This window comes from Phocoena phocoena, chromosome 4, assembly GCF_963924675.1.
Source record: "Phocoena phocoena chromosome 4, mPhoPho1.1, whole genome shotgun sequence".
In the NCBI taxonomy this organism is placed as follows: domain Eukaryota; kingdom Metazoa; phylum Chordata; class Mammalia; order Artiodactyla; family Phocoenidae; genus Phocoena; species Phocoena phocoena.
The window spans coordinates 13923097-13942460 of NC_089222.1; the positions used below are offsets into that span (position 1 = coordinate 13923097).

Here is a 19364-nt window from a genome sequence, read left to right on the forward strand (position 1 = left end):
TGGTGTGGGATGGTAGGAGGAGAGAGACAGAAGAGAAATGATGGGGATTCATTGGAAAGTCTCTCTGCTCCTCTGACACAGCTCAGGAAATTACAGAAAAAATTTTTTTTAAATTTCTTAGAGTCCCTTATTTTTTCTCTTCTTTTCATTCATTCTTGAATAATATTCAAAGATTCTGAGAAATGGATTAATTTTTGTTAATGTGGAATCAGTTTTCTGTTTCCTGGTGATAATTTCAAGTGAGCTGGTTTCTTTGTTTTATACGCTTCCATCTACTCTGTCATAGTCTTTTGGCCCAGGTGAGAAGGTCTTGGAGAGGACTGACCTGGCTGAGAAGAAACTAAGAGCAGGAATGGTAACAATTTGGGTTTAGAATTTACTATTCTTGAGCATAGCCATCCACCAAAAATAGTCTAATTTAAAAATTGTAGAAATAATGGAGTTAACAGAATAAATTTTCTGACAAAAGGAAGTAGCTTTGCCAAAGAATACAGAAAATAGGTACATTTCCTAACATACCGAAAAAAGAGGCAACTGTCACTTGGGGGTGTAGCTCAGTGGTAGAGCCCATGCTTTGCATGTATGAGGCCCCGGGTTCAATCCCCGGCACCTCCATGAGGATTTTATCTTTTTTCTCATCTCCAAGGTATTTTATACCCATACCTTCCTTCAGTCCTGTGGAATATGCTCTCTTACTTTTCTACTTTTCACTACTTTTTTTCCCCTTGCTTACATGGAAAGCAAACATGATTGGTGCAACTGCAGAAGGAATAAACAAGAGAAGAAGAAGGAAAAAATAAAAGAGGCTTATTCCACATCCACTAATGTCACCAATTTAACCAGCTTTTTCACCTAGACTACCATTTTACGATACTACTTAAGAGAAGGAAGATCCAAAGTAAGACAGGGAAAAAAATAAAAAGAAAGAAACCTGTGTGCACTTTCTTTAGCCAGAATAACTAATCCTAAAGATACTAGCCATGGGAAAAATTAGGGTGCTGTGAGCGGGATTCCAAGCACCTCTGGAAGAACACTTTGGAATGCAAACTGAATGCCTTAGACACATTCATGAACCTTTATTACATACCTGGAATAGAACACATGAATTTGAACAAGGGCTTCTGTTTCTCTGGTAAGAGCCTGGAAAAAGACAAAAAAAGGAAAGCTCCACCACCGACCTACTTTAATTTTGGAGACAAAGTGTTGTTCATCCCCTGCCATAGAGAACACTTGGCTTTCAGATAAATTCAAGTAATGGAGAGGTCTTGGCTCCTAAATAGCCAACCATCTCTTTGTTTCCTTCCCATCCCTTCCACTGAATTCTCAAAAAGTTGAGAAGCAGATGCTCAGCAGCAAGTGGGTGCCGTGGAGGCAGGAGATGTTCCCTTTCAATAAACCAGACCCTGTGGGCAGTATTTCTGCTCGAAGGTTGTCCTTTGGGGACTGGTGGAATTGACGCTGTTTCCTTTTACAGATGGCTTAAGGGATCTGCAATTTCTGAAGAGATAAACACTTTACCTGGAAGCTGATGGCAGAAAATGAGACTTTTATTGGTCTTCTTCTAAGGAAATTTTAGGATCATAACAATAACCAGTATAAATCAAAAAAGAATGAGATCAGCCTAGGAGCAATCTCATTTCTTTGTTTTTTCACAAATACTAATAATAAACTCCTTATCTACTTGTCTTTTTTTTTTTGGCTATGCCACATGGCATCTTAGTTCCCTGGCCAGGGATCTAAGCCATGCCCCCTGCAGTGGAAGCACAGAGTCTTAACCAGTGGACCACCAGGGAAGTCCCAGTATCTACACATCTTAATGCATAACAGCTCTCACTCTATCTATTCTTCAGAGGCCTTCTACTTCTAGTTGCATAAATGTCCAAACTTGAGATTCAGAGATATCAACAGAATTCCAGATTCAGTTTACAATGTATGCAGGCAGACATCCTCAAGAGGCTATCTTGTAGGCATTTAAAATATGTCATATCCAAATCCAAAGTCAACATTTCCCCTTTATTGAAGGTCAGTCTTTTTTACTGGAACTAAAAATTTTTAAATATCTTGAGAAAGGAGCAGGTCCAAAATAAATTTTATTTACCCACCAAAACACTTTTATAGCACGTGATATATGCCAGGCACTGCTCTAAGCACTTCATACATAGTCATGCAATCTGCTAACAACCTCATGAAGTACATTCTATTATCATGGCCCTCATTCTATAGACCAGGAAACTGAGATAGGACCAAGGTGAAAGGATGAGCCCAAATTGGTGGCTAGAAGTGGTGGCTCCTAGTGAAGTGGTATCAGATGATTGTGGACAGCAGAACCCCTGGTTCCAGTGACCTTGGGCACTCACCACCCAGGGCTTTATGTATCCTCAAACCCACAATTCTCAGAATGTCCCATCAGGGTGGCTTTTGTATAGATGGTACAGCACAAACATGGGGAGAAGTAGTTTTCATCTACTGGAATATCTTTGTCTCACCTCTGAAAAGAATAAGGGCCCCAGGAGAGAAAGGAGGAGGTACTTATAGAATCCAAGAGCTGGGACAGATCTTAATGATTAGCCTGATTATCAAGGTTACCCAAATTTCTAACCCCAGGGCAAAGCAAAGTAGTTGAGCTAGCCTGGGGGTCCAAGTGTTTTGCTTGGATCTTCTGCCTCAAGCAAGAAAACATCTTTCAAGACTCAAATTCTATGCCAGGGGATAGGGGTGGTGGTGGTGAGATGAACTGGGAGATTGGGCTTGACATGTATACACTAATATGTATAAAATAGATAACTAATAAGAACCTGCTGTATAAAAAATAAATAAAATTCAAAAAAAACAAAAAGACTCAAATTCTAGCTTAAAAATTCATGAATTTTTTTTTTTAATTTTCCTATCCTTTTTTTAAAATTGAAGTATAGTTGATTTACAGTGTTGTGTTAGTTTCAGGTGTATAGCAAAGTGATTCAGTTATATATATATATATATATATATATATATATATATATGCTTTTTCAGATTCTTTTCCCTTATAGGTTATTACAAAATATTGAGTACTGTTCCCTGTGCTATACAGTAGGTCCTTGTCGGTTATCTATTTTATATATAGTGGTGTGTATATGTTAATCCCAAACTCCTAATTTATTCCTCCCCCATTCTAAACCTTCAATGTTTCTCTATTAATGAACTGTTTTTCTAAAAATAATTGTTTGAATAAAACTAACAGAACATTGAGGAAAAAACTTTTTTTCTTTCGTTCCCCCCTCTCTCCAGCCTTTCCCTAACTAAAATAACATTTGTAGTATTTTTTTATCTTTATTTTGGTCTTCCCAGCACAGGAAGTGTTTTGAATCTGAGGGGAGCCCTCCCATCATGGAGCCTCTCCCACCCCAACAGAGGCTGAGTTAGCAGGTAGAGTACTCGCTTGCCCAGACTCCCTCCAGCCAGGGCTTCAGCCTGAACTGGTGATCTAGGCTGTGCCAACCTGATACACTTGACAGGACTTGAATTTGGGAATCGAAGGGAAGCAGTGGCCCCTGACAACATATGTTAGCATTGGAACAGCAGTGAGGCATCACTTGGGGGTCTGCCCTCTGGGCTTGAAACCTGGTCCTCCAGACATCTCAACATTTCTGGGAGCCCACAGGTATCCAATGAGTAAATTCTTTAGCCAGAGTCTCCTATCACTTGCAATTAAACCTTTGGTAATATTTGTATTTGCAAATACTTATCAAACACCACGTGCCACGAACTGGTCTAAGAGTTTCTCATGTACAGACTCACTTCATCCTCACAGTAACCCCATGACACGGGTACTATGATTATGCGCCTTTTACTGGTGAGGAGACTGAAGTATAGTAAAGAAAGCAATTTGAGGCTAAGTAATTTTCCCCAAATTATTATTTTTTAAAATATTTATGTATATATGTATGTATGTATTTATTTGGCTGTGCCAGGTCTTAGTTGGGGCATGTGGGATCTTTGTTGCAGCATGTGGGATCTAGTTCCCCAACCAGGGATCAAAGCCAGACCCCCCCCCACCCCCGCACCTGCACTGGGAGCATGGAGTCTTAACCACTGGACACCCAGGGAAGTCCCTTTAAAAAAAAAAAATTTATTTATTTGGCATTTGCTCCAAATTATAAGCAATGAAGTAACAAGGCTAGGATTTGAACCAGGCTCTCTGGATCTAAACCTGAGCTCTTAATCACCACACATACTGCTTCTCTACAGGTTTTTAATTTTATTTATTTATTTATTTTACTGATTACATAATAACTGCTCATCATAGAACCATTCAAACACTATAAAGAGTAGAAAAAAGAAAGCAACAGTACTGCTTATAGTAAACCATTGTCTATAGCTGTACTAGCTACTTAAGTTTAATTAAAATTAAATAAATTAAAGATTTGGTTCCTCGGTCACACTAACCACATTTCACGCGCTCAGTAGCCACATGCGTCTCTTGGCTACTGGTTTGGATAGCACAGCATGAATAGAACACGTTTCCATCATCATAGAAAGTTCTGATCGGCAGCCCTGAGTAATTTGGCCTTTTTTTCATAGTTCTCTGGGACAGTGAACAAATACATGTAATTTTATATAACTGGAGTATTTTGTATGCTGTTTTTATTGTGGGACTCTTTAGTTATTTTCTCTTATCTACGGCTTATTTTTTCTTGCTTTGACCCCTCCCCTCTCTTGTCGGGATAAGCCAGGTGGGTAGGAGACCTTCTGGGCCTTCCCCTGGGCTCTTACCCTCATGGAAAATTTCATATCACACGTAGAAGGGCTTGTAGTTGGTAAACATTTGCTTTTTTCCATTAATAAAACATCGTGGAAATACTTCTGAGTCAGCCAATCCAGTTCTTACTTATTCTTGTTAGTGGCCTTGTGGAATTCCACGGTTCAGATATAATGATATTTTGAGGTACCTTCAAGCCTCTTTCCCAGGAGTAGGATGATTAGATTGAAAGGCATGTTTATGTTTAATTTTCATAGATATTACCAGCTTCTAGCCCAAAGGTGAGACTGATCCCCATTTTCTCCTGCACTGAGTGAGTATATTGTGCCTTCTCCCTTCCCCTTCTAACTCACTGCCCCCAGACACTCCACATCTTGGTCCAGCATTAGGTGCTGTCACACGTCTAGATTTTTCCAGAATTATGATTGAAAAGTGGTGTCTCTCTACAGTGGCAAACCGACCCTGGTGAGAGCAGGTGCCCAAGGTAAAAGCAATAAAAGATTGCAAACAATGTCAGTTAGCTTTTATCCATCACCACATGTAGGCCATTCTAACAATGTCAGTGATAACGTACTCCACCCCTCAAAAATCTTTTGTTGCTGTTTGTGGGAATGTAAATTGATACAGTCACTATGGAGAACAGTATGGAGGTTCCTCAAAAAAACTAAAAGTAGAGTTGCCATATGATCCAGCAATCCCACTCCTGGGCATATATCTGGAGAAAACTCTAATTTGAAAATATACATGCAACCCTATGTTCATAGCAGCACTATTTACAATAGCCAACACCTGGAAGCAACCTGAATGTCTATTGACAGATGAATGGATAAAGAAGATGTGGTATATATATATACAATGGAATACTACTCAGCCATAAAAAAGAATGAAATAATGCCATTTGCAGCAACATGAATGGAACTAGAGATTATCATACTAAGTGAAGTAAGTCAGAAGGAGAAAGACAAATACCATATGATATCACTTATTTGTGGAATGTAAAATATGACACAAATGACCATATCTATGAAACAGAAACAGACTCACAGACATAGAGAACAGACTTGTGATTGCCAAAGGGGAGGGGGTGAGGAAGGGTGGATTGGGAGCTTGGGATTAGGAGATGCAAACTATTATATATGGAATGGATAACTAACAAGGTCCTACTGTATAGTACAGGAAACTATATTCAATATCCTGTGGTAAACCATAATGGAAAAGAATATGAAAAAGAATATATATATGTATAACTGAGTCACTTTGCTGTACAACAGAAATTAACACAACATTGTAAATCAACTATACTTCAGTAAAATAAATTTTTAAAAAATCTTTTTTTGGCCTACATTCTAAGCTATTGCTGTGAGTACTGTTGAGTTTTAATAATATGTGTAATCTTTGAGTCCCAGCTATACAACTGGCCTCAAATGCACACAAACTCAGCCACACATATTTGCTTAAAAGTGAATTACAATGTTTTTCAATAATTCTAGCTCACTTCAGGTGTGGCTTGTGTCTCCAGTCCCTATGGTACCACACACTCGTGTTTACACTGGAGATTCATAATAAACCAGGAGAGTTGGATGTCATTTTTCTGTTTGGAGGTTAAAGTACACAACAACTTTTTCAAATAGAATCAGCCTTGAATCACGTATTCTGAAGCGCCAAGCTTTATCATTGTTCCTTGAAGGTCAGTGCACAGAAACTGTGGAGAAAGCCAGGAATAATACAACAACTGCAAAAAAGTAAGGAAATAGGCAATTCCATGGAAAACAGAGTCAAATTTTGAAGAAGAACTCCAGGAAACATGACAAAAGGTGCTGGTCTTCTATTGCCAGAAGAAATCAAAAGGACAGTCTTTGAACACCTAGATAGTTTTCACCAGGAACAAGACACTCATTCTAAAGCAATGGATCAAATAATTTCAATGTTCACTATTTAGTCATTTTCTCTAAATTCAGTGTAAGAGGAAAATCTTCAGGGATTTTACTAAATGTAATAGAAATTTATGATGAATCTTCTGGTGAAAACATTTCAGTGGAAATGTTTGAGCTACAGAGACATATGAAGACTGCTGAGAACAATCCTGAAGAAACAAAGATGTGGAAAATGATGCATTTCTGACATTCATCATAAATTGAGGTTTTTATGAATCGGTTAAATTTATTTTTATGTTTAAGACTTTTTTTTTTGAGAACTAGGTGCCTCTCTTTTTATTTATTTACTTATTTGGTTGCGCTGGGTCTCTTAGTTGTGGCAGGCAGGCTCCTTAGGTGCTGGAGATGGGCTCCTTAGTTGTGGCATACAAACTCTTAGTTGCGGCTTGCATGTGGGATCTACTTCTGTGGGCCGGGGTCGAACCCGGGCCCCCTGCATTGGGAGCGCGGAATCTTACCCACTGTGCAACCAGGGAAGTGGGTAAAAGTCCGTTTAAGACTTTTCTTAATGATTTGAATAACTTACTTCGAGTGAAAGAAAACTTTCAGAATTAAAATTAATAAAAACTGTCTTCGGGCTTCCCTGGTGGCGCAGTGGTTGAGAATCTGCTTGCTAATGCAGGGGACACCGGTTCGAGCCCTGGTGTGGGAGGATCCCGCATGCCGCGGAGCAACTAGTCCCGTGAGCCACAACTACTGAGGCTGCGCATCTGGAGCCTGTGCTCCGCAACAAGAGGCCGCGATAGTGAGAGGCCCGCGCACCACGATGAATGGTGGCCCCCGCTTGCCACAACTAGAGAAAGCTCTAGCACAGAAACAAAGACCCAACACAGCAAAAATAAAGTAATAAACTCCTACCCCCAACATCTTCTTAGAAAAAACAACAACAACAAACAAACAACCAAAAAAACCTGTCTTCCATGAACTGTTAGTGAAGAGATAGGTAGGCAAATCCGGCTATTCTATTTAACATGAATATGCAAATTTGGACCAAATCATTGACATTTGCAAAAGTTAAGGCTCAAACACAAGAACTATAATGTTATTTCATCACTGAGATGGCATAGGTAAGTTTTTCTTTTTCAAAAATTGCATTTATATAATTTTAAAATGTTAATCATCTTTTATCCGTTGTAATGTAATACTTATTTAAAAATTTATTTACTGACATAATTATGCACATGCAATTCAATAATAGAAAAATTTACTGTCTTCATTTCCCTTCTGATCATTGTTATCATCAGTTTCATTTCGTAGTTATTACTGAAAATCCTTTTGCAGTAGAGAGGAGGGTAGGATGTTATAAAATGATTCAAAAGATACAAAATATTTTCAAACAGCCAGAATTGGCCTTGAATAATATCCTGATACACTGAGCTTTATAGTTGTTCCTTGAAGGTTGGTGCACAGAAATTGTGAAGCCATTGGGCACTTGGCATGATTAGCACAAGAATGACCACAGAGATCAAGCAGGAGAGGCACGACCACAAAAGGAGCCATAACTGATTGAATGAGCCATCTGCAGCTTCACTGCACCACCTCGGGTCCTTGGATCCTCATGGCTTATCTTTGAAATAAGCCCCTTTCTTTCACATGCATTTCCCTGACTGCAGAGAAGCTGAGCAGTTTTTCATGTTTATTGGACAACTGACAGGCTTCTTCTATAAATTCCTCATCTGTATCCTCTCTGGGATGGTGATACTCAAGCTGTTTGCATCTGGGACCCCTCTGAGAATATGATGAAGCTTATTATGCATCCTTTTCTGAGAAAAATACACACATGTTAACTTGTGCAGACCTCCGCACCCAACTTCAGGGCGCTCAGAAACCTCCTCTTCCTCATTTTACAGATATAGAAATTCAGGCCCAAGACCTCAGACTAATTTGCAGCAAGTTCCATGCCCTGTGAGGCTCGGTTTTCTCATCTGCAGAATGGGAACACTCCCACTTAACCTCACAGGATTAATGTAAGAATCGAATGAGTTAACGTCTAAACATACTAGTCTAGAAATTCCAAAATTACTGCAAGGGTTGACCTTATTTTTCTTTTTCCCCCTCAGAGCACCCCCCTCCCCAGTATAAATTAGTTCCAATGTTTAAAAATTGAGCATTCTCACACTTTAATAACCTGCAGTCCATGTTCCATCTCAGAAAACTGGAAGCTCCAGCAATACTGTCCCGTGCTGGACTGGAGAAGCAGCATGCCTTTGTTAACAAGACAACAGCAGGGGCTGCAGGTTATCCTCTGAAAGCAGGGCGGCCTCACTCACTCACTTTACCTGCCAGGCCAGGTGGGCCCTTGGGCTGGGGAGTCCTGCCCTGGGCATTTGCTATTCCTCTGCACATGCCTCTGGTCAGGTCTCAGTCAAATTAGTCACATAAAGGTGATAAGGTTTGATACTGATTGAGGTGATGCTATCTTTGTTTGGGAGATTTGCATTCTAATGGGATTTAAGGGAAAGACTGTCCTAATCCTATCACTCCCTGACCACGAAAAATCCCAGTAATTATGTGAGAACTTTTTTGCACTCTTGGCCAGGGACTAATGGTAGAATTGTGTTGCTTTTGCCTCCAAACTATTTCGTATTCAGTCTGTTTCTATCCATCACCACTTTTGAGATGGTCAAGGCTGGATCAAGAGTTCAGTTTTGGAGATACTTATTGGAGTTGAAGGTATAAATTTGAGAGTCATTAGCTAGTAGATGGGGCTCAAAATCATGAGATTAGATGAGACCACACTAGGGAAAGGATGGTTTAGAGCCACATAGAACTGAGCTTGAATCTTTCACCACTTAAGAACTTGGGCCAATTATGCAGCCAGTTCATGCCTCAGTGTCCTCATCTGTAAAATGGGGTAATAATAATACCCATTGCATAGAGTTCTCAGGAAGAATTAATGTGATAATGCAGTTCTCAGGAAGAATAAATGTGATAAAGGATGTGGACTATAAATAATAAAATGCAGTCACTTATGTTAAAGGGATCTACCCTGGAGCCAGGAAGGCAGTAGGGAGGGGGAACTTAACATACCTCCACCCAGATATAATATAAACTTTTGACCCAGGCATCCACAGGCCACCTAGAACTCATTTTCTTTACTCCCTAGAAACTGCAGCTCAGCAAGCAATCTGCTGCTGACAAGTAAGTATCTGAATGTCTGCTGGCACGCGTTGTAGTTCTGTAAAACAACCTATGTAACTTCTCTGAATGTCTCAGTCTGTTGCCTTTACAAACACCTGCTATTCTCTATTTGTAAGACCAACTGGCCCGAGGCAGGGGAACGCAATCAGACTCACAGGTTGCATCAGACCGAAACTTTCCGGAGCACCCAGTTGCAGAAACTGACCTGGAGACTTTCTGGACCACCCAGTTCCAGGAACTGACCTGGGGACTTTCCACCCGGCCCAGCCTTCCCGCCTTTCGAGGGGCAGGACTAACGGTCCCAAGACTGATGCCACCGGCACCAGATATTGCCACGATACCCAAAAAGACCACCAAATAAGGAATGCCCTGCGCCCTCCCGGATTCGCCACACCCCTTTCCCTTCTTCCCCTATAAATTCTGCCCAAACCCTCGCCCAGGCGCGACTTCTTTGTCCCCTTTCTCTCGGACCAGGGATCATCTCCCGGGAGCGTTCCCAAATAAAGTTTGTTTAAGCTCTCCTCCGTTTCTTGGTGCCGTTCGTTCCTTACACTATTTCCCTTGGAGCACATTTGAGTTGCTATTGGAATTGGTACACCTCCTAAATTGCAATTCTTTTTTTTTTTTTTTTTTTTTTTGTTTGTTTATTTTTGGCTGCGTTGGGTCTTCGTTGCTGCACGCAGGCTTTTTCTAGTTGCAGCGAACGGGGGCTACTCTTCATTGCGGTGCGTGGGCTTCTCATTGCGGTGGCTTCTCTTGTTGCGGATCATGGGCTCTAGGCACGCAGGCTTCAGCAGTTGTGGCATTCGGGCTCAGTAGCTGTGGCTCGCGGGCTCTAGAGTGCAGGATCAGTAGTTGTGGCACTCAGGCTTAGTTGGTCCATGGCATGTGGGATCTTCCCAGACCAGGGCTCGAACCCGTGTCCCCTGCATTGGCAGGCAGATTCTTAACCACTGTGCCACCAGGGAGGCCCCCAAACTGCAATTCTTACAACCCTAAAAAAACTCTTGTTTGCAGCCTTCTGTGGGTTTTTTTTGGTCGACAAGGACTAGCATAGGCACCTGGCCCATAGTCCAGCTCTCAGTAAACACAGGCTGTGTTATCACTACAGATGAGGACACTAATTCAGAGAAATCGGTGGCTTATTCTAAGTCATCCAGTGAATAGATGGGAAATCCTCGGCTCAGATGATGGGCTTACCCCTTCTCACAGCAGCCCTGTCCCTGTGGATCCCAGCTCAATGTCTGTAGCTCAGTTTGGGCACTGGGATTCCAGGACCTGTCCCCAAGTCCTTGCCAAAGCAACTTCAGGGGACTTGCTGGTGGGCTCTCTGTCTGTGCTGTGATGCTGGATTAAAGAGCTCTAGTCCCCACATTTAGGGGCAAGAATCCACTGGTAGCTGTTGATTTTCATACAAAAAAAAAAAAAAAAAAGCCAAAAGATACTGATTTTCATACCAAATGCCAAAATTGGGAGGTAGGGTTCTAGTTCTCACAGGTGCTACCTTCTTTGGATTGTGGGCCAAAGGCTGTCCTTGAAGTCACCAAATGCTGAGGGAACCAGAGTGAAACTTGTATTCAGCCAGGAGATGGACGACCCAAATTCCATTACATTTAGCAGATTCCTGTGTTCATGGGATCTTTCCTCTTTTCCCATCTGTAGAAGAGTCATATTCACACTGAGTAGATATTTGGCCTTTTAGGAGTGAAAGCTTTAATGAAAAGATTGCATATTGGGTTCTGGGAACAATCCACAAACTTTGTGGAGAAGCAAGAATGTAGATGATTGTGGGTGGGATCATTATTGAGGACTTTCTGATGCAAATCCTAAAATTCAGAAGCCCAAAAATGGGATGATCTGCTTGTTTCAACATAGAGCTGATCTGGGAGGTATTTGTGGGCCTTTTGAAGGATGTGACGATTTCAATCATTCTGTAAAGACTGGGTAGACTTCTGGTGGGGCTGAAGACCCATGTCCAATTACCTACTATTTCTAGAGCAGTGGTTCTCAAAGTATGGCCTTTGGACCAGCAGTATCAGCATCACCTGGGAACTTCCTGAGAGGCAAATTTACCCCAGAACTATTGAATCAGCAACTCTGGAGTTCAGACCCAGCAATCTGCGTTTTAACAAAACTTCCAGGTGATTTTGATGCAGCTCAATTTGAGAACTACTGTTCTTGAGTATAACTAACTGCAAATCTGAATAAGCCTCTAAGAACACTGGAACCCAGGGCAATAAGGAGTGTGCTGGAAACGGGGTGAGAGGCAGAGGGAAGAGGTGAAGGACTGGCAGCTTGGTGTGTAAATCTGTAAGTAGGTACTGTAGGGGGTCTCCGGGAAAGGAGAACCAGGCATGACTTTCTTGACATAAGAGAAGCCATTTTGGGATCTAAGCCTGGCCACAGTGCTTGCCCTTGAACAGGTCTCAATAATTACTGATCTTAAGGGAACAAAAGAACAAAGAAACGAAGGACTGTTATCAGGCAAGAGAGTAACAATAGCAAAGATAACAAATCAGGTAAAAAGGCTTCCAGTTCTACTTCAATGGTAAAGATTAGTCTGAAGCTCAACCACCAGATCTACTGGAACCTAAGGGATGATGCTGCTGACATTTTCTGACTTCAATCAGCTAAAGCTTAGACTCTGTTGACCTTTGCCCCAATTCTATGCTGAATTCTCCTCTGCTCAAGCCCTTCATGGATATGCAAACACCACCCAAGCCCCTCATGAATATGCCTGTACCCTTACCTTAAAACTTCCCCAAGTTTGCTGTTTGGGGGAGAAACTGCTTTGGGAAAGATCCCAGGTGTTCTCCTTATTTGCTGCAGGTAATAAATCCTTCCTTCTCCTGATCTTTGTCTTGGTTGTGTCTTTTGGCTCAACACCCACCAAGAGGCAAACCCAGTTTTTGGGTAAGAAATCCACAGATTATAGCATTTCTTCAAGTATAATTATGCAGTCTGAACTGGGAGTCAGCCTGTTACCAAATACAAGTCCATGTGCCCAATGCACAGTGAGGCCAAACAAACCAAAACGTCCGAGTTTGGAGCAGAAAAAGGTTTATTGCAGGGCCATTCGAAGAGAATGTGTGGCTCATGCCCCCCCAAACCCTGAACTCCCCGAAGGGTTTCAGCAAAGCATTTTGAGGGCCAGGTGACGGAGGGGGGATCATAGGGTGTGTGATCAACTCCTGCATAATTCTCTGATTGGCTGATTGTGAGGTAACAGGGCAGTGTCACAGGGATTAACATTATCCATCCTTAGGTGCCAGTAGGTCGGGGGGCTCTGTGCTCATGACCATCAAGCAGTTGATTTCTTCCTCTTGGTGGTGGTTTTTAGGATCTGAAAAACTCAGGAAATATAGCAAATACTATTATCTGGGTACTTCAGAGAAGAGCTACAACAGAGGATATGCGGGGAGGGGTCTGTCCAAGGAAAGCCCCACAGTGTCCTGCTTGGTTACAAGCCTTGTTCCACCTGTGCTGGAGCACGTTTATGGTTAAATTTTATCACAATTTGAAATTTCTCATGACTCAGTTGGTTCCCAAAGCTACCCACATTCCATCTGGCCCTCCTCCTTTCCAGAGGTGAACAGATAGCTGTCTGTGATTGGTTTTCAAGAACTTCCTGCAGAGAGATAGGAGCCTCCCCTTTTTCCTTCCTCATGTGCATGCAGATTATCTTTTAACAAGGATGATTCAGATTCCCAGCATTTGGCCTCGTCCCCTCACCTCTGCTTCCCCACACTGTAACCTGCATGCTAAACAGAGCCCAAAGGGAGCACATTAAAAGTATGGAAAAGAGATGCCATAAAGGCAAGCAGGAGTCCCAAACAATCTCATCTTGCGTGTAATTGACACATTATACAATCTTAATTAAAAAATTGCAGACATCTAATTGCCTTTATGGCCAAACACGATGAGTCCAGACCCCTGAGACCCTTCAATATATTCCAAAGCCATAATGCTTAAATCTAGGACTGCAATATAACTCAGTAGTGGTAGAATATAATCAGAAAAAAATTCAGCTTCTGACATGGAGAGTTGTTAGGAGAGAGGAGCCTGTCTTAATCTGTAGGAAACAAGTTGAATTACTTGGCTGGGAATCTCTGCAGGATTGCATCCTGGGCTGTTGGTGCTCTGAAGGCTACTTACTGGGAAGAAATTTGACTCTCCCTGAGCATTTCTGTCTGGAGGAGGGAGCCAGCTTGGCCCGTGTGCAGAGCAGCTGCAAGTGTCTGGAGACAATGTCCCCAGAAATAACACTCAACCAATGACAGATGGGGAATCAGTAGATAAATACACACTGTGTCCTCACTGCTTGGTTGGGACAGCTCTGAGGAGGGTCCTGCTCTACCCCCCAGGACACCTCAGTAGAAGCGAGCTCCATTTGTTATGGAATTGGGTCCCACTGCTTGCCCCTTACAAAATCAATACTCACAGATGATGGTAGAGAGGAAAGTTGCCTTTAATCAGAAAGCCAGTAATCTGGGGAGATGGTGGACACAGGGTCCCCCAAAACCACCTCTGAAGATCCTGCTCAGCCATGAAATCTTCTAAAGGTAAACAGGGATGCAATCTCAGTTACTCATTGAGATAGAGGGTCAGAGTCATCACTAACCCCCACTGTGTGCAGGCTTGTGGTCTTTCTTTAGATACTATCTTCTTCACACAGTTTGTTCATGAGTTTACTGAAGGGGAAGCTGGGGAAGAGATCAGGTCATCTGTTAGTTACTTATTCTTCATTTCAACTTCTTTGTTCTACAGAAAGAACCAACACGTTAGGCAAAGTACTGTCTGGTCAAAAGATTTGAAAGTTGTGCTTTGGCCAGAGATGAGTAGATCATGGGGGTGCCTGGCTTAAGGTTAGTGTCAAGAGAAAAGGGGCCTCCTGCAGAGAACTCTTTCCTGCAAAGTGGTCTTTCCTGCCAAAAGCTGCTTACAAATCCCCACTTCTCAGAACATCATTTCATTTCTATGGGATCATGGGTTAATGTCCATCTTCTGTAACTTCTTCATGATGACACAAGGTACCATGTTCTTAGAGTGGAAGATGTTGACATGGGTCTGTAGCATCTCTTTGCTGACAGTTGTAGTTGCCCATTTTCATACATGGGCAGAACAAACTACAATTAGTCGGATGCCCACAAAGATATAGATAATTATGAGCAATAGTGTTAATCCCACTCCCCTAAGGCCAGTTCTTGGAATTGTACTAGCCATACATTCAGTACTCCTCAAGATGGAGCAGCTTATATCATGGCTGCAGTCTGTTCATCATGCAGTTAGCTTTTTCCCTCTGGTGGCAGTTACAGTATCTGTCAGACAACTCAGGAATATTCATCAGTCACTGAGTCTGTGACTCCATTGTCCTAATCATTAGCTGCTTTAGCCTGCTCTTTGTGACTCAGAGTGGTCTGGGAGACTTCAGCTCTTCTATAAACATGGAGGGGCCTTTTCACTTGTGGGTGTGGGCACGGGTTCTGCTCTGTTTCACAGTCACATACCATGGGAGCTGGCTTCATCACACACCCTCTGTCACATTGTTCTCTTCCCAGGCCACCTTTTTTACATATTTGCTGGAGTTTTCTCAAATCAGCTCTCAAACTACTGATCCTTAAAACCTTGTCTTGGCCTCTGCTCCTGGGGGAAGTCAGATGAAAAATACTTTAGGTGGGATGCCCAATAAGGGAAAGGGACAGCTTTCATTCTTAACAGCAGAAAGCAAGCCATTACGTTCAGGTAAATGGTATTAATGAGTTCAGTCATCCATTTGTTACCACACATTAATTAGGTACCTACTGTCTACCTGAAGCCAAGGGTACATCTAGAGAGGTTGGGGCATGATTGTAAGAGGCCTGGGATACCAACCTAATGTATTTGAACCTTCTTGTATCAAGAGGAGGGAACTATTGAAGAGTTTTGAACAAGAGGGTGATAGAGTCAGAGCTGGACAATGGGAAGCTTAATCTGGCTCCATAGTGTGAACTGGAGCTTAACACTGGGCTAAGGAGGCATATTATAACTGCTGGAATATTTTTAGCGCATGTTTGATGAGGAAACCTGGCCTCTATGCATCAGCACTGAACTGAATCTCGGAGACAGAGTTCTGGGTGAGGCAGAAAAGAATAGCTTTATTGCTTTGATAGGCAAAGGGGGCCACAGCAGGCTAATGCCCTCAGAACTGTGTGTCTCAACCTGGGGTGGGGGTGGGGGGTTGTGAGGAGTCTTATAGTCAATGGGCAGAGTTGCTGATAGGGATCAGGGTGCGTGCAGGGTCTGCATTCCTTCAGTCTAGAGATCATCTGGCATCAGGTGGTCTCATGATGGGCTTCTGTGGTTCTCAAGGCTATTGAACTGTGACCTTCTCTCTGGGATAAAGAGTGCTCCATCGAGTACTTATCATCTTCCATTTGGTGGGGGTTTTAGTTCTGCTCAAAGATAGTGTGATGTGTATCCCTTGAGGAGGAACCAGGACCCTGCCACAAGGTTGAACTATTGTTTCTTGACTGCTCCTCCCTTGTCTCTGCATCCCCTCCCTTCCCAAATTAGCAACTGTTTGAATCTATCCTCTGGAACTCAGAGAAGGTCAAGGAAGCTGAATGAAGCCTATTTCCTACAAATAAGGAACAGGGGACATGGAAAGACTTTTGTGCCCAGGAACCCCACAGGATCCTGCTTGGTTTCATGTGCTGAAAAATACTTCTCAAAAAGTTGCATACATGACTTCATAAAAATATAAAATGAACATGTCAAAGATTTTATTCCACTCATTAGGGAACCAGTAAAATGTTAAAACTAATTCAAATGAGAATTTGAAGAACAGAGCTTTACAAGAGTCAGACAAAAGAAAATGTTGAAATGAGTTTGTTCAGAGATGCAGAATTGGTTAATATCCTACAGACAATAAAGAGTAACATTGAAGGTTATCATTTCTACAGATGGAAATCAATTGTCTCACTACCAGACAAAATCAACATTTGTCAGGCAGCCACTGTATTGCTTTCGGGCAAAAATTATTTGCACTGCCATCAATTTTCTGTAAGTTTGCCTCTACCCCTACAGAGCTATAAAATAGCCTGGTCCATAGAAAGCCAGTCAGAGGAACACTCCCAACATTACTCTGAAAGAATGCCCAATAATCTTGGCCTATTTTCAAGTTTAGGGTAATTTTTCTTGACAGTCTCCTCTACTGGGATCATAAGTAATCTGCAAAGTTTAAGAGGTGCAGGGAGAGCGTTAAGTAACCCTAAAGGCTTCCTCAAGTTTGCTTTTCAAATCTAGAGCCATATAGTATTGGGCAACTATATGGATTAGGAATCTCAAATTGGACTTTATAAAGTCTCTATTATTTTCTTTCCTAGGCTTGAGGAACAAAACCCAAGACACTATGTCCACCAGATTCAACATAGAGAACCTATCAATTTGGTAAATTCCTCTCTTCTTGAGGTCCTCTCAATTTTCAACTTTCTCAGCTTTGTGGCCTCCCAGGAAGTGACCTTCCTTTCTGTCTGTGAGGCTGGGACCTGTCAGCCAGGCAGCAGGCCAGTTTTCCTAGGAGAGTTTTGTGGGCCTTGGCACACATACAAAGTCAAACCCTTAATAGAATGTTTATTGTATGTGACTGGGTCTAGGAATGGCTTTTAGTATACTGATGTGATAATTCTTTAATATTGCTCAGTGCACAGGAAAACCTGACATGCCTTGAAATCTTCCAGTTTCTACATCTGTGAAAGAAACTGGATAATTTTCTATTTTGACAATAGTTCTAAAAATTTACATAACTTTATTAACAATGAGCAGTAAAGATAAAAGAAAATTTAAAACCTATTAATAACAATGATAATAATAATACATTTCAATCAACCATGATAAAGAAGAGAATAAGCTAATGGTGGGGTCAGGACACACTACTGCAAAATACGTCACCTTGGCACATTGTATATTGCTGTCGAACCCAAGCTCAGTTCGTGTGCCTGACCCACAGTGAGGCCAAACCAACTGAAACGCTGGAGTTTGGAGCAGAGAAAGGTGGGCAGCTAGTCCTCAAAAAACCCCAAACTCCTTGATGGTTTGTGGGGGAAGAGTTTTTAAAGGGCAACATTTGGCGTGAGGGCTATAGGGTGTGTGACTTCCTTCTGATTGGTTGGTGGTGAGGTAACAGGGTGGTGCTCCAGGAATCTTGTGCTCAGCCTGGTGTTACCATCCTCCACCTGGGTGGGGGCTTTAGTTCTCGTAGCAGAACTCAAACACATTGTTATGTATATCCCTTGAGGAGGAACAAGGACCCTGCTTTACTCTGCACTGTTTTTTGTTTTGTTTAGTTTTGTTTGTTTTGACTGCTCCTCCTTTGCTTCTGCATCCCCTCCCTTCCCTGTCTGGAACTCAGGGAAGGTCAAGGAGGCTGAATGAAACCTGTTTCCTATGAACAAAAAGTGGGGGACATGGAAAGGATTTGTACCTGGGAGAACCCCACAGGGTCCTGCTTTGTTTCAACATGAGCTACTCTGCTCATTCTAATTATTTAAATAGCCCTATTCTACCTGCCTTTGTCTGTGAGTAGATGCATTTATATAAAAATTAAATCATAATATAAATCATATTTTGAGTAGAGAGGAAAGCGGTTCCATGTAGACCTGTGCAGTAGCCCCAGCCCCTGCACGTGTGAGACCTTCCACATCTTTGCTACTCACACAGACTAGGGAAACAGCAAGAACCCCAGCAAGTTTTGGGACCGGTCCCACACACTGCATATGCTTCCAGGTGGGAACATAAATAGCAGTGACCAGGGAGTGTTGAAAGGAGAGATCTGGGAACTTGTCATTTGAAGAGACAGGACAAAGGTCCTCAGCCATTTTCTAGCAATTTCACAACCTCTACGGAAGGAAGTCAGCATAATATTTTCAGCCTGGCCTGTGCTCAGGAAAAAGAAGTGACTAACATACCATAAAGAGAATTGTGGTTTGAATTCTCTCTGAACGTACATTTATTTCTTTTATCCCAGCTACATCTGTATGCACCTTGCTGTGCAACAGTGTAATTAACCACTGGGTTTCAGAGAGAGGTGATAATTTTCAGCTTATTCTCAGCTCATTTTCAGTCCAAATTTTAACTTGAAAATGTTTTCTCTTCTCCCTTTGGCAGCAGCTCTCAGAAGTGGATTTTGCTGGAAGGCTTCTATTTTCATCATTCTGATTGCTTTATTTATGTTGCAAATCACTGATTTGGTGTTTGGAAATTGCCACGTTTGGGGCAGCAAAGTTTTTAGTTAATGGATTGATGAGTTTTAAACTTGCTTATAATTTTTTTTTTTAAATAAAGACTTAAAGTTCCAACTCATCAGGCCTTATGTTCAGGATAGCGATAAACAGTGACGTCTTGCCATTTACCTCAACCCTTTCTTGCATGAAAAAGAGTGGGGCACAAGAGGATTGTCATGTCCCAGGTCTCAGGTGAATTCTTGGGACAGCCGCCAAGTGTGGGTTCTTGGCTTCACATAGGAAAGAATTCAAGAGCAAGCCAAAGTAAAGCGAAAGAAGATTTATTCAGGGAGA

The 19364-nt window shown here is 42.0% G+C and overlaps 1 non-coding gene and 1 pseudogene across 1 annotated transcript; both read left to right on the forward strand.

The window, feature by feature from the left end:
• Positions 1-19364, forward strand: part of LOC136122635 (elongation factor 1-alpha 1-like) — a 72131-nt pseudogene that overhangs the window by 14739 nt on the left and 38028 nt on the right.
• TRNAA-UGC (transfer RNA alanine (anticodon UGC)) lies at positions 544-615 on the forward strand. Its single transcript has one exon. It is a non-coding gene; the product is annotated as a tRNA-Ala (tRNA).